Source organism: Agelaius phoeniceus, chromosome 24, assembly GCF_051311805.1.
Source record: "Agelaius phoeniceus isolate bAgePho1 chromosome 24, bAgePho1.hap1, whole genome shotgun sequence".
NCBI lineage: Eukaryota > Metazoa > Chordata > Aves > Passeriformes > Icteridae > Agelaius > Agelaius phoeniceus.
In genome coordinates, this window is record NC_135288.1 from 8,428,309 (window position 1) to 8,442,500 (window position 14,192).

The 14,192-nt window shown below is 50.1% G+C and overlaps 1 long non-coding RNA gene across 1 annotated transcript; it reads left to right on the top strand.

The window, feature by feature from the left end:
- Nucleotides 1-1,217: 1,217 nt before the first annotated feature.
- Nucleotides 1,218-7,833, top strand: LOC143695671 (uncharacterized). Its single transcript, XR_013185111.1, has 15 exons — nt 1,218-1,288; nt 1,389-1,416; nt 1,504-1,671; nt 1,754-1,834; nt 1,912-3,003; nt 3,081-3,122; nt 3,205-3,318; nt 3,402-3,483; nt 3,561-4,658; nt 4,736-5,874; nt 5,926-5,992; nt 6,090-6,133; nt 6,235-6,278; nt 6,360-6,400; nt 6,482-7,833. It is a non-coding gene; the product is annotated as an uncharacterized LOC143695671 (long non-coding RNA).
- Nucleotides 7,834-14,192: the final 6,359 nt, after the last annotated feature.

Genomic DNA, 14,192 nt, shown 5'->3' on the forward strand with positions numbered 1-14,192 from the left:
CCGCTCAGGTTTCAGCAATGCAACATGACCTCATCTCCTTTTAACCCAGGCTTACCCCCGTGACAACGGCATCAGCCTCGGACTGCGGCCGAAGGGTGCGGCCCCAGGAGCCAGGCATTCTTGGGAAAACGGTGAGTAGCAGAATTGTTGGGTTTTGGCCAGTGGGCTGCAGAGATCATGCATTGATATTTGGATTTCTTTCATGTAGCTGACTAAGAAACAACAGGAAGTTGTTGAACAAGAGTGCCAGCAGGAACTTCCCAGATGTTGACGCTGCCTTCTTTTGCACCTGACAAGGATAGGCATCCCCAGATGTCCGAGAGATAAGTAGAGGGCTACAAGCCACAGAGGGGATGAAAGCGGGGCGCAGGGTAGGGCCACCAGGAGGGGTTTTTGAGTCTCCTTTGGAGATGGGGGTGTCCATGAAGCGGACACCCTTAGGCCCCATAAAAGGAAAGCCTGACTTTTCATCACAGTGCTGAGGTGCGCAGGGCAGAGCAGTCCCAGTGTGTATCGTGTCACTTGTCTTTTGTGTATTATGTGTGTTTAGATATGTCATGTCTTTTACCTTAGGCCTTGGAGGGGCCTGTCAGAAACCCTGGCATCATTGTTAGCATCTGTGATCTCTGCATTCCTTGGCCTGGCATCAATGCCATAGAACTTCCGACTCAGGAGCTCAGACAGGCATCAGACTCTCTTGTCTCTTTAGAAGCATCCGGTCAGATGTCTTTTCAGGTCTTGTTCTGAGCAATATGGACAGCTATGTCCCGCCAGGATCCATTATGGTGGACTAGGACTCGAAAGAACGTGAGGGCAGGTAGAGGCTTCTGGCTGTATGATTCTTGGGCATCCATCTTTGCAGTTCTTGGAATAAATCATTCAGTTAGCATCTTCTTCCTCCAGGTTTCTCTGAGCCTCGTCAGCTCACCATCGGTCTCACCTCGGTCATCTCCTTTTGCATTCTCTCAGTCCTCGCAGCCATTTTCCTTGCCAGGAGATTTTTGTCTGTTTCGCGTCCCCGTTGTTTGTCACGTCCTGTCCTGTGTCACGGGTGTGAGCACACATTTGTGCCGGAGCTGCTCTGCCTTGCCGCATAGCCTGGTGCAATAGGAGAAGTCCCGAGGACTTGAAGTTTGTAATGTGGGCTGTAGTTGGACTGTAGATGGGATTTGTAGATGGACACAAGATATCTGGAGCTCTTAAGTTATCCTGCAACAGTTTGACTCTTGTCCTAACTTTTTTTTCAGATTCAGATGGATTAAATCCGTGCCAGAGGGCCCCATCCCGGGTGAGTGGTTTCCCCCGAGCAGGTGAGGCACCATTTGTCTCTGCAGCAGAAGTGTATGTGGTGACTCTGTTACAGCTCTGTTCTTTGTCTTTCTTTTTAGGAATTAAGTCTGGATACCAGCAGTCAAGGTGAGCAGTGGAGAGAAGTAGCTGTTATTGCTCCAGTCTCAGTTTCTGGTGCTGCTCTAAGCTTCCATTCTCTTTTTTGTGCTTTAGGCAATCCATTTGGAGCCTGCCAAGCCCCCGTCACCTGCCGGCCGATGCACCGGGTTCCCTGCACGTGTGAGCCCTGTGGATGCGTTACAGGACCTGGTGATGAAACCCTGAACTCTTCTATTTAAAGGTGCCATCCAGGTGGCCTTCAGCAGCCGCCAAGGAGTTGCGGTGAGTAGGGGAAGTAGGGAGGGGGAGCGAGGGTCCACTCAGGTTTCAGCCATGCCAAATCACCTCATCTCTCTTAACCCAGACACCCCCTGTGACGACGGCTTCGGTCTCCGAGCGTGCCTGAAGCGTGCGGCCCGAGCAGCTGAGCGTTCTTAGGAGCATGGTGAGTAGCAGACTTGTGGGGTTTTGGCCGATGGGCTACCAAGATCGGGCACTGATGTTTGGTTTTCTTTAATACAGCTGTCTAAGAGACACCAGCCCGGTGCCAGCAGGAGCTTCCCAGCTGACGAAGCGGCCTTTCTTCGCACCCGAGACCGGCATCCCCAGATGCGCGAGAGATAAGTAGAGGGCCACGACCCACAGAGGGGATGAAAGCAGGGTGCAGGTTTGGGAATTACTGGGAGGGGTTTTTGAGTCCGCTTTGGAGGTGGGGGGTGTCCATGAAGCGGCCCCTTAGGCCCCATAAAAGGAAAGCCTGACTTTTCATCACTGTGCTGAGGTGCGCAGGGCAGAGCAGTCCCGGTGTGTATCGTGTCACTTGTCTTTTGTGTATTATGTGGTGTTTGCATATGTCATGTCTTTTACCTTAGGCCTTGGAGGGGCCTGTCAGAAACCCTGGCATCATTGTTAGCATCTGTGATCTCTGCATTCCTTGGCCTGGCACCCATGCCATAGAACTTCCGACTCAGGAGCTCAGACAGGCATCAGACTATCTTGTCTCTTTAGAAGCATCCGGTCAGCTGTCTTTTCAGGTCTTGTTCTGAGCTGTATGGACAGCTATGTCCCGCCAGGATCCATTAAGGCAGACTTGGACTTGAAAGAACGAGAGGGCAGGTAGAGGCTTCTGGCTGTATGATTCTCAGGCATCCATTTTTTCAGTTCTTGGAATAAATCATTCAGTTAGCATCTTCTTCCTTCAGTGTTTTCTGAGCCTCGTCAGCTCACCATCGGTCTCACCTCAGTCATCTCATTTGGCATCTTCTCAGTCCTTGCAGTCATCCTTCTTGCCCAGAGATTTCTGTCCGTGTCGTGTGCCCATTGTTTGTCACGTCCCGTCTTACCTGTGTCACGGGTGTCAGCACACACATTTGTGCCGAAGCTGCTCTGCCCTGCCACATAGCCTGGTGTAATAGGACAAGCCCCGGGGAGTTGAAATTTGTAATGTGGGTTGTACTTGGACTCTAGATGCTATTCCTATATTGACCTAAGGTGTTTGTAGCTTTTGAGTTATCGTGCATGTGTTTGACATATGTTCTAACTTTCTTTCAGGTGCAGTTGCATTGCATCCATGGCAGAGCCCCCCATCCTGGGTGAGGGGGTTCCCACAAGCAGGTCAGTCACCATTTGTCTGTGCAGGGGGAGTGTCAAGTGTGACCCTGTTACAGCGCTGTTTTTGTCTTTATTTTTAGGAAGTATAGCTGGATCCCAGCAGTCAAGTTCAGGAGAGCAAGGTGAGCAGTAGCCTTTCTTGTTGCTGAGGTCTGAATTCTAAGGGGGCAAGTCTAAGTCTCCATTCTCATTTTTGTGCCTTAGGCAATCCACTCGGAGCACGCCAAGCTCCCGTCCCCAACCGGCCGACGGACCGAATTTTCCACCCTGAAGAGCCCCGTCTTCCGGGTAGCAGTCAGGAACCGCCGAGGAGTTGCGGTGAGTCAGGGAAGTAGGGAGGAGGACTGAGGGTCCACTTAGGTTTCAGCAACGCCACATCACCTCCTGTCCTCTTAATCCAGGCGTACCCCCTGAGGACGGGCGTCGGCCTCCGAGCGTGCCCGAAGCGTGCGACCCGAGGAGCCGGGCCTTCTTAGGAGAAGGGTGAGTAGCAGACTTGTGGGGTTTTGGCCGATGGGCTGCCAAGATCAGGCACTGATGTTTGGTTTTCTTTAATATAGCTGTCTAAGAGACAACAGCCCAGTGACAGCAGGAACTTCCCACCCGGCGAGGCAGCCTTTCTTCGCACCTGACACGGACCGGCATCCCCAGATGTCCGAGAGATAAGTAGAGGGCTACGACCCACAGAGGGGATGAAAGCGAAGTGCTGGGTTGGGACTCCTGGGGTCGGGGAGGGGAGGTCTTGAGTTGGCTCTGGAGATGAGGGTAGCCAAGAAGTGGCCCCCTAAAAGCAAAGTCTCACTTTTGATCACAGTGCTGAGGTGCACAGGGCAGAGCAGTCCCGGTGTGTATTGTGTCACTTGTCTGTCGTGCATTATGTCTTGTTTGGGTGTCTCATGTCTTATCTTAGCCCTTTGAGGGGCCTATCAGAAACCTCGGCAGTATTCGTAGCAGCCACGATCTCCACGTTTCTTTGGCCCGGCACCCAGGCCATAAAACTTTTGACTCGGGAGCTTAGACAGGCATCAGAATTGCAACTCTTTGTAAGCATCCAGTCATGTCTTTTCAGGTCTTGTTCTGAGCTGTATGGACAGCTGCACCCTGCAAGGTTCTATTATGGTGGATTAGGACTTGTAAGAATGTGAGAGCAGGTAGAGGCTTCTCACCGTAGGGCTCCTGTGCATTCATCTTTGCAGTTCTTGGACTAAAACATTCAGTTTAGCATCTTCCTTCTCCAGGGCACTCTGAGCCTTATCAGCTCGCCATCGGTCTGTCTTACCTCGGTCATCTCATTTGGCATCTTCTCAGTCCTTGCAGTCATCCTTCTTGCCTAGAGATTTCTGTCCGTGTCCTGTGCCCATTGTTTGTCGTGTCCCGTCTGTCCCGTGTCACGGGTGTCAGCACACACATTTGTGCCGAAGCTGCTCTGCCCTGCCACATAGCCTGGTGTAATAGGAGAAGCCTTGGGGAGTTGAAAGTTGTAATGTGGGCTGTACTTGGACTCTAGATGCTATTCCTAGGTTGACATAAGGTGTTTGCAGCTTTTGAGTTATCGTGCATGTGTTTGACATATGTTCTAACTTTCTTTCAGGTGCAAATGCATTACATCTGTGGCAGAGGGTTACGGTTAGGAGGTGCTAGGCCTTCTTAGGAGAATGGTGAGTAGTAGACTTGTGGGGTTTTGGCTGATGTGGTGCCAAGATCAGGCACTGATGCTTGGTTTTCTTTAATATAGCTGTCTAAGAGACAACAGCCCAGTGACAGCAGGAACTTCCCACCCGGCGAGGCGGCCTTTCTTCGCACCCGACACGGACCGGCATCCCCAGATGTCCGAGAGATAAGTAGAGGGCCATGACCCACAGAGGGGATGAAAGCGAGGTGCTGGGTCGGCACTCCTGGGGTGGGGGGGAGGTTTTGAGTTGGCTCTGGGCCAACTCAAGGTAGGGTCAACTACCTGAGGGGCTCTGGGCCAACTCTGAGGGTAGCCAAGAAGTGGCCCCTTAGGCCCCCTAAAAGCAAAGTCTCACTTTTGATCACAGTGCTGAGGTGAGCAGGGCAGAGCAGTCCCGGTGTGTATCGTGTCACTTGTCTGTTGTGCATTATGTCTTGTTTAGCTGTCTCATGTCTTTTATCTTAGCCCTTTAAGGGGCCTACCAGAAACCTTGGCATCATTGTTAGCATCTGTGCTCTCAGCGTTCCTTGGCCTGGCACCCATGCCATAGAACTTCTGACTCGGGAGCTCAGACAGGCATCAGACCCTCATCTCTCTCTATAAGCATCCAATCAGGTGTCTTTTCAGGTCTTGTTCTGAGCTGTATGGACAGCTATGTCCCGCCAGGATCCATTATGGCGGACTAGGACTCGAAGGAACGTGAGGGCAGGTAGAGGCTTCTGGCTGTATGATTCTTGGGCATCCATCTTTGCAGTTCTTGGAATAAATCATTCAGTTAGCATCTTCTTCCTCCAGGTTTCTCTGAGCCTCGTCAGCTCACCATCGGTCTCACCTCGGTCATCTCCTTTTGCATTCTCTCAGTCCTCGCAGCCATTTTCCTTGCCAGGAGATTTCTGTCCGTGTCGTGTCCCCGTTGTTTGTCACGTCCCATCCTGTGTCACGGGTGTCTGCACACATTTGTGCCGGAGCTGCTCTGCCCTGCCGCATAGCCTGGTGTAATAGGAGAAGTCCTGGGGAATTGAAGTTTGTAATGTGGGCTGTAGTTGGACTGTAGATGGGATTTGTAGATGGACACAAGATATCTGGAGCTCTTAAGTTATCCTGCAACAGTTTAACTCTTGTCCTAACTTTTTTTTCAGATTCAGATGGATTAAATCCGTGCCAGAGGGCCCCATCCCGGGTGAGGGGATTCCCCCGAGCAGGTGAGACAGTATTTGTTTCTGTAGAGGAAGCATAAATGGTGGCTGTTACAGCATTGTTCTTTGTCTTTCTTTTCAGGAAGTCAAGGCCGAGAGCAGCAGTCAAGGCCAAGTGGGCGAGGTGAGCATTGACTAGCGTACGGAAGCAATTGTTATTGCTGAGGTCTCAGTTTCTGGTGCAGCTTTAAGCATCTTTTTTTTTTTTTTTTTTATTTTAGGTGGTCCGCTTGCAATCTATCCTAGCCGAGCATATCTGTGCCAGGTGGGTGCGAGCCTAAGGTATCGGTGTGGCATACTTGTCAGATTTGGGAGGTTGTGTTTTCACAGTATCTCAGCATGCTTTTCTGCTTTGTTTCTTTGCAGGTGCTGTCGCTGCCCTAGGCACGCCAAGGAACAGAGGAGGGCAGGTGAGTCGGCATTTAGGCAGGCTGACTCATAGGTGAATGTTATGCAGCAGCATGCTAAGCATGTACCTTTTCTCTTTGCAGGTATCTTCTGGGCAGCCTCCGGAGTCAAATCAAGATTTGAGGTGAGCCGGGGCAGTGGTGCGGAGGAGTCCCGGGGATTACTGTTGTTGAGGGCAATAGTCACCTTTTCTGTTTTGTCTTAGGTACCCCGAGGAGGCTCTTAGCCAAAGCTTAGAAACGGCGACACCGAAGCACACGCGGAGAACATCTCAACGTCCACGTGCGACCGAGGATGGATTTTGTCCGCTCCTCTTCCAAAAGCTAAGTGTCGGGGCCAGCGGTCGGGAGAAGGGGAAAAACCTTTACTATCACAGGGGGCAATTTCATGTCAGCTTAGCGGAGAGGTCTGTAGCGGGACAGGCTCTCTGGAAGTAAAGGGAGAGGGTTTCTCCTCAGCCTCGCCAGAGCCTTTGCCGGGCAGGGCAGTTCCAACCCATCTCCACGTTCTCGGGAACTTTGCGTCGTCCGCCTTCCTCGACTCGACGTCGTCACGGATCTTTCCCCCGAGGAGCTCGCCTTCAGGTCCGGAGCTACGGCCACGGTCACCCGGCAGTCGGCTTCCTTCTCTAGGCTCGCCGAGCCTCTCGAGCATCCTCTTAACTGCTTCGGCACTAACTTCTTTTAACGAGTTACATTTCATCATCACGTGCCATCGTCATAGGGCTTTCTTTCCTTTGGCATCATCGGCCTCTGGCTCATCTTGCGCTACGAATCTCGGGTCCATAAGTTGAAAGTGCTAGGCAGTTTACTCTTGTCTCTGTGTTATGCCATCCGTGTCTATGTTGTGTCGTCCGTGTTATGTAGTCTGTGTCTATTCTGTGTCATAGGCCTTTGTTACATCTCGACGCTTTACAGGCACTATTTTGTGCCATATAGGCAGTATTTTACTCACATTCCTTCCCAGATATAGCGTTTTCTGGCATCTTTACATTTTTACTCTTTGAGACAGGAAGGATTACAAGATTTTCTCATCCATCTTCCTTCTCACTACCAGCTTTGGTAGTGCTTTTTTTTCCATGCCATTATCTTGGACTTCTAGAGGGAGCGTCTTACGCCCCCCTCAAGTGACTGCAGTTGTTCTGTGGGTTCCATCTTCTCAAAGGGTATGGGGCCCAACAATTAACCTTCCACAGAGTTATCTCAAGTCTTGGCTTATATTGCGTGTACCTATGTTGGCTTATATTGTGTGTACCTATATTGCATGTACCTTTGTTGGCTTATATTGTATGTGCCTATATAGCGTGTACCTGTGTTGGCTTATATTCTATAGGCTTATATTGTATATCCTTATATTGTGTGTACCTGTGTCGGCTTATATTCTATAGGCTTATATTGTATATCCTTATATTGTGTGTACCTGTGTCGGCTTATATTCTATAGGCTTATATTGTATATCCTTATATTGTGTGTACCTGTGTCGGCTTATATTCTATAGGCTTACACTGCGTGTACCTATGTCGGCTTTTATTGTATATGCCTACATTGCGTGTACCTATGTCGGCTTTTATTGTATATGCCTACATTGCGTGTACCTATGTCGGCTTTTATTGTATATGCCTACATTGCGTGTACCTATGTCGGCTTTTATTGTATATGCCTACATTGCGTGTACCTATGTCGGCTTATATTGTATATGCTTACACTGTATGTACACTTGCACTGTATGCGTTTGCTTATATTGTATGTACTTATATTATACCACTTATGATTGGAGCTGCCCTGCCCTGGCATGTAGTCATAGTTAGGTAGAACAGTTGTAAAAACTTTACTGTTCATCTGTCTTTTATGGGATTTTGGGTAGAAAATTTATTGGTCCAGAGCAGGGAAAATTCCTAGCTGTCAGCCACTCGTTGACCACTTCCTGTCGTCTCACAGGTCCTCGAGGCTACCGATTTCCCCAGAATCTACCATTCGACGTCAAGGAGCGGCAGCCAGAAGATGCATCGAAGCACGTTCTTCAGCATCTCGAGTAAGGGCCATAGCGAGCCTGTAAGCAGGAAGAGCGTGTGAGTGTGTGTGAGAGCACATGACTGTGTGTGTCTGTGTCTACTCGTCTCTGTGTGTGTGAGTACATGCTGACTAGTTTTAACCTTGTGTATGTGACTTTTGCTTTTCAGGTTTTGTAATTCATTTTTAAATTTAGAATAAAAAATCCCCAGCCGGGGGGTTTTTTTTTTTTCCCCCCGGCTGGGTTTTTTTTTCCCGGGTCCCGGTCGGTCTGAGAGGCGACGTTCATCGCCAAAGTTTGGGCACAGACCATCCAGGGACCGGGGTTTTCGTCAGGCAGGAGGATTTTTTTGGAGGCTCCCGGGAACCGCGTTCCCGAGGAGCGGCGCGAATGCGTGCCGGGGGTTAGCAGAGCAGTTGAGGTGTGAGTCAGCATGGGTGTGCGTGTAAGCTGAAGGAAGTGTGTGTGTTGAAGGGTTCTAGGGTTGTAACCTTGTATGACTTTTGCTTTTCAGGTTTTTCAACTAATTTTTAAATTTAGAATAAAAAATCCCCAGCTGGGGGGTTTTTTTTTTTTCCCCCCGGCTGGGTTTTTTTTTTCCCGGGTCCCGGTCAGTCTGCGAGGCAACGTTCATCGCCAAAGTTTGGGTGCGGACTGTCCAGGGACCGGGGTTTTCGTCAGGCAGGAGGATTTTTTTGGAGGCTCCTGGGACCCGCATTCCCGAGGAGCGGCTCAAATGCGTGCCGGGGGTTAGCAGAGAGGTTGAGGTGTGAGCGAGGGTGGGTTTGTGTGTAAGCTGAAGGAGGTGTGTGTGTGTATATGTGTGTGTTGAAGGGTTGTAACCTTGTATGACTTTTGCTTTTCAGGTTTTTCAACTACTTTTTAAATTTAGAATAAAAAATCCCCAGCCGGGGGGTTTTTTTTTTTTTCCCCCCGGCTGGGTTTTTTTTTTCCCGGGTCCCGGTCGGTCTGCGAGGCGACGTTCATCGCCAAAGTTTGGGCGCAGACCGTCCAGGGACCGGGGTTTTCGTCAGGCAGGAGGATTTTTTTGGAGGCTCCCAGGAACCGCGTTCCCGAGGAGCGGTGTGAATGCATGCTGGGGGTTAGCAGAGCAGTTGAGGTGTGAGTCAGTGTGGGTTTGTGTGTAAGCTGAAGGAAGTGTGTGTGTGTGTTGAAAGGTTCTAGGGTTGTAACCTTGTATGACTTTTGCTTTTCAGGTTTTTCAACTACTTTTTAAATTTAGAATAAAAAATCCCCAGCCGGGGGGTTTTTTTTTTTTCCCCCCGGCTGGGTTTTTTTTTCCCGGGTCCCGGTCGGTCTGCGAGGCAACATTCATCACCAAAGTTTGGGCGCAGACCGTCCAGGGACCGGGGTTTTTGTCAGGCAGGAGGATTTTTTGGAGGCACCCGGGAACCGCGTTCCTGAGGACCAATGATTGCTGGGGAGTAATTTAGCAGTTGTGATGGCAGTGATGGTGAGTTTGTGTGTAAGCTGAAGGGGGTGTTAATGGTAGATGAGTGTTGTTTTCTGTGTGCTTTTGTTGTTTTGGGTTTCCTGTAACAATAAATCAACATCTAATGAAAATAGAAAAAGGTTGTTGCTTTGTGTTAATATGTGTATTGCTCTGTATTGCATTTGCCTTACCTGCTGCATTTTGCTGTGCTGCTCTGTATTGCTGCTCTGTATTGCTGCTCTGTATTGCTGCTCTGTATTGCTGCTCTGTATTGCTGCTCTGTATTGCTGCTCTGTATTGCTGCTCTGTATTGCTGCTCTGTATTGCTGCTCTGTATTGCTGCTCTGTATTGCTGCTCTGTATTGCTGCTCTGTATTGCTGCTCTGTATTGCTGCTCTGTATTGCTGCTCTGTATTGCTGCTCTGTATTGCTGCTCTGTATTGCTGCTCTGTATTGCTGCTCTGTATTGCTGCTCTGTATTGCTGCTCTGTATTGCTGCTCTGTATTGCTGCTCTGTATTGCTGCTCTGTATTGCTGCTCTGTATTGCTGCTCTGTATTGCTGCTCTGTATTGCTGCTCTGTATTGCTGCTCTGTATTGCTGCTCTGTATTGCTGCTCTGTATTGCTGCTCTGTATTGCTGCTCTGTATTGCATTTGCATTAACTGCTTCATTTTGCTGTATTGCTCTATATGTAATTAGACTTTGACCAGTGTGTCTATGCATTGTATCTGCACTTGCACTTGTATACACTGTTTCCATGTATTTTGCTGATGTATAAATAAAAGCATTCTTTCAATAAAGTTGTCACCTTAATAAAGATACCCCCTGCCCTTCCTTTCCCCACTGTGGCTCCTGTCTTTTTTTGGTGTGGTTTTGTCATTTCTTTCCACTGTATTTCTTCCTTTTGCTCCTCACTTTACTGTTCTATTTCTAACTTAACTTCCATCTCTCTCTAACCCCTTGTTTCTGTTTTCTTTATCACTGTCAATCTCAGTCTTCTTGCTTCTTTTCTCTGTGTTCTCCTTTTCCTTGGTTTGTGTTTTTTTTGCTCTTAGTCTTTTCCTTTTTCACCCCGCTCCTAAGTTTTCACTTTCACTCTAATCCTAACCACTTTCCCTCTAACTCCTGTCCTTCTTCAGTTCTCCCACCCTCCTTTTCCTATCTCACTCTGTCCTCCTGTTTTATTTTCTTCTCTGTCTTCTCCCTCTGTCTCTGTTCTCTCCTCATCTCTTCTTTCTCCGTCTTTGTCCCTGTTCTCTCCTCTTCTCTCTCTGTCTTTTCTCCTCTCCCTCTATTTTTTCCAACTCTTTGCTTCTCTCTCTTTCTGCTCTCCTTCTCCCCCCTCCTCCTTCCCCCCTCCTTCTCTTTTCTCTCTCTCTCTCTCTCCTTTTCTCTCTCTCTCTCCTTCTCTTTTCTCTCTCTCTCTCTCCTTCTCTTTTCTCTCTCTCTCTCTCTCTCTCTCTCCTTCTCTTTTCTCTCTCTCTCTCTCTCTCTCCTTCTCTTTTCTCTCTCTCTCTCTCTCTCTCCTTCTCTTTTCTCTCTCTCTCTCTCTCTCTCCTTCTCTTTCTCTCTCTCTCTCTCTCTCCTTCTCTTTTCTCTCTCTCTCTCTCTCTCTCCTTCTCTTTTCTCTCTCTCTCTCTCTCTCTCCTTCTCTTTTCTCTCTCTCTCTCTCTCCTTCTCTTTTCTCTCTCTCTCTCTCTCCTTCTCTTTTCTCTCTCTCTCTCTCTCTCTCTCTCTCCTTCTCTTTTCTCTCTCTCTCTCTCTCCTTCTCTTTTCTCTCTCTCTCTCTCTCTCCTTCTCTTTTCTCTCTCTCTCTCTCTCTCTCTCCTTCTCTTTTCTCTCTCTCTCTCTCCTTCTCTTTTCTCTCTCTCTCTCTCTCTCCTTCTCTTTTCTCTCTCTCTCTCTCCCTCTCTCCTTCTCTTTTCTCTCTCTCTCTCTCTCTCTCTCTCTTCTCTTTTCTCTCTCTCTCTCTCTCTCCTTCTCTTTTCTCTCTCTCTCTCTCTCTCCTTCTCTTTTCTCTCTCTCTCTCTCTCTCCTTCTCTTTTCTCTCTCTCTCTCTCTCTCTCTCCTTCTCTTTTCTCTCTCTCTCTCTCTCTCTCTCCTTCTCTTTTCTCTCTCTCTCTCTCCTTCTCTTTTCTCTCTCTCTCTCTCTCTCCTTCTCTTTTCTCTCTCTCTCTCTCTCTCCTTCTCTTTTCTCTCTCTCTCTCTCCCTCTCTCCTTCTCTTTTCTCTCTCTCTCTCCTTCTCTTTTCTCTCTCTCTCTCTCTCTCCCTCTCTCCTTCTCTTTTCTCTCTCTCTCTCTCTCCCTCTCTCTCTCTCTCTCTCTCTCTCCCTCTCTCCTTCTCTTTTCTCTCTCCCTCTCTCCTTCTCTTTTCTCTCTCTCTCTCTCCTTCTCTTTTCTCTCTCTCTCTCTCTCTCTCTCTCTCTCTCCCTCTCTCCTTCTCTTTTCTCTCTCTCCCTCTCTCCTTCTCTTTTCTCTCTCTCTCTCCTTCTCTTTTCTCTCTCTCTCTCTCTCTCTCTCCTTCTCTTTTCTCTCTCTCTCTCCTTCTCTTTTCTCTCTCTCTCTCTCTCTCCTTCTCTTTTCTCTCTCTCTCTCTCTCTCTCCTTCTCTTTTCTCTCTCTCTCTCTCCCTCTCTCCTTCTCTTTTCTCTCTCTCTCTCCTTCTCTTTTCTCTCTCTCTCTCTCTCTCCCTCTCTCCTTCTCTTTTCTCTCTCTCTCTCTCTCCCTCTCTCTCTCTCTCTCCCTCTCTCCCTCTCTCCTTCTCTTTTCTCTCTCTCTCTCTCCTTCTCTTTTCTCTCTCTCTCTCTCTCTCTCTCTCTCTCCCTCTCTCCTTCTCTTTCTCTCTCTCTCTCTCTCTCTCTCTCTCTCTCTCTCTCTCTCTCTCTCTCTCCTTCTCTTTTCTCTCTTTCTCTTTCTCTCTCTCTCTCTCTCTCTCTCTCTCTCTCTCTCTCTCTCTCTCTCTCTCTCTCTCTCTCTCCTTCTCTCTCCTTCCTTGTCTTTCTAACTTTGCTTTCCTTTCTAGCTTTAGTTTAAAAAAGCAGCACTAGAAACTTTCAGGCTCCCTGGGAGTAAAAAAAAAAAAAAAAAAAATTAAAAAAAAAAAAACCATTTACTCCCCGGGAGCCTGAAATTTCCTACTGCTGCACCAGACATATAGTTTTTCTTCTTTTTACTATATACAGTATATAGGGACCCCACCTGTCAGCAATCAACAGTAATCAGTAGTCCCCACCCACATACACACCCCGCCCATACTGCCCCCACCCCTACATCCCACACACCCCGCCCCCGTGGCCGCCCCCCTCCCCAGACCCACCCCCTGCAAGCCAGCACGCCACCCCATGCCATTCACATATAAATCATGCAGTCACAGCGCCACCTGCCGTTTACTCGCGAGTACCGCACTCACAGCGCCACCTGCCGTCTGCAACCGGGTACTGCATGCACAGCGCCACCTGCTGCTTGCCGGCGGGTACTGCATGCACAGCGCCACCTGCTGCTTGCCGGCCGGTACTGCATGCACAGCGCCACCTGCTGACTGCACCCCGGTACTGCATGCGCAGCGCCACCTGCTGCTCGCCGGCCAGTACTGCACTCACAGCGCCACCTACCGCTTACCCCGCAGTACTGCACCCGCGGCGCACACCCGATGACGTCACCAGCGCGACACACCCCAGAAAGGACCCCAGTGCACAGGCGTCCCCCCCAATCGCCCAACCGAAACGCCGCCCCCCACCCCACGCCCCCCAGACCCCCGCGCGCGGCGCCGCCAGCCCCACACAAACCGGAACGCCATTCCGACCCCGGCCAACCCACAAAAACCACGCAAAACCCACCCGAAACCCCAAAAAAAATCCCGGTCCCAGCGGCCGCCATTTTGCCGCAAATGACGTCACCCGACCCGCCGCCATCTTGCCCCCGTACCACGTGACCCCCCCCCCCGTCGCGGCCGCCATCTTGCCCCCCACACCACGTGACCCCCCGCGGCCGCCATTTTGCTGCCGTAAATGACGTCACTCCGTACGGCCGCCATTTTGCCGTAAATGACGTCACAGAGCACGCGCCGCCATCTTGTTTCTCGGGTCACGTGATCCCCGGCGGCCGCCATCTTGGTCGCCAATCACGTGACCCCGTGGGCGCCGCCATGTTGTACGACACCACGTGACTACATGGGCGCCGCCATCTTGGATGACATCACAGTGCCCGCCATCTTGGTCACCAGTCACGTGACCCCATGGAGGCCGCCATCTTGGTTCCCGGATCACATGACCCCCTGGGCGCCGCCATGTTGTACGACACCACGTGACCCCATGGGCGCCGCCATCTTGTTGCCGTAAATGACGTCACCCCTGCGGCCGCCATTTTGCCGTAAATGACGTCACCGGCCGCCATCTTGCCTGCCATACCACGTGACCCCCTCGCGGCCGCCATCTTGCTGTCGTAAATGACGTCA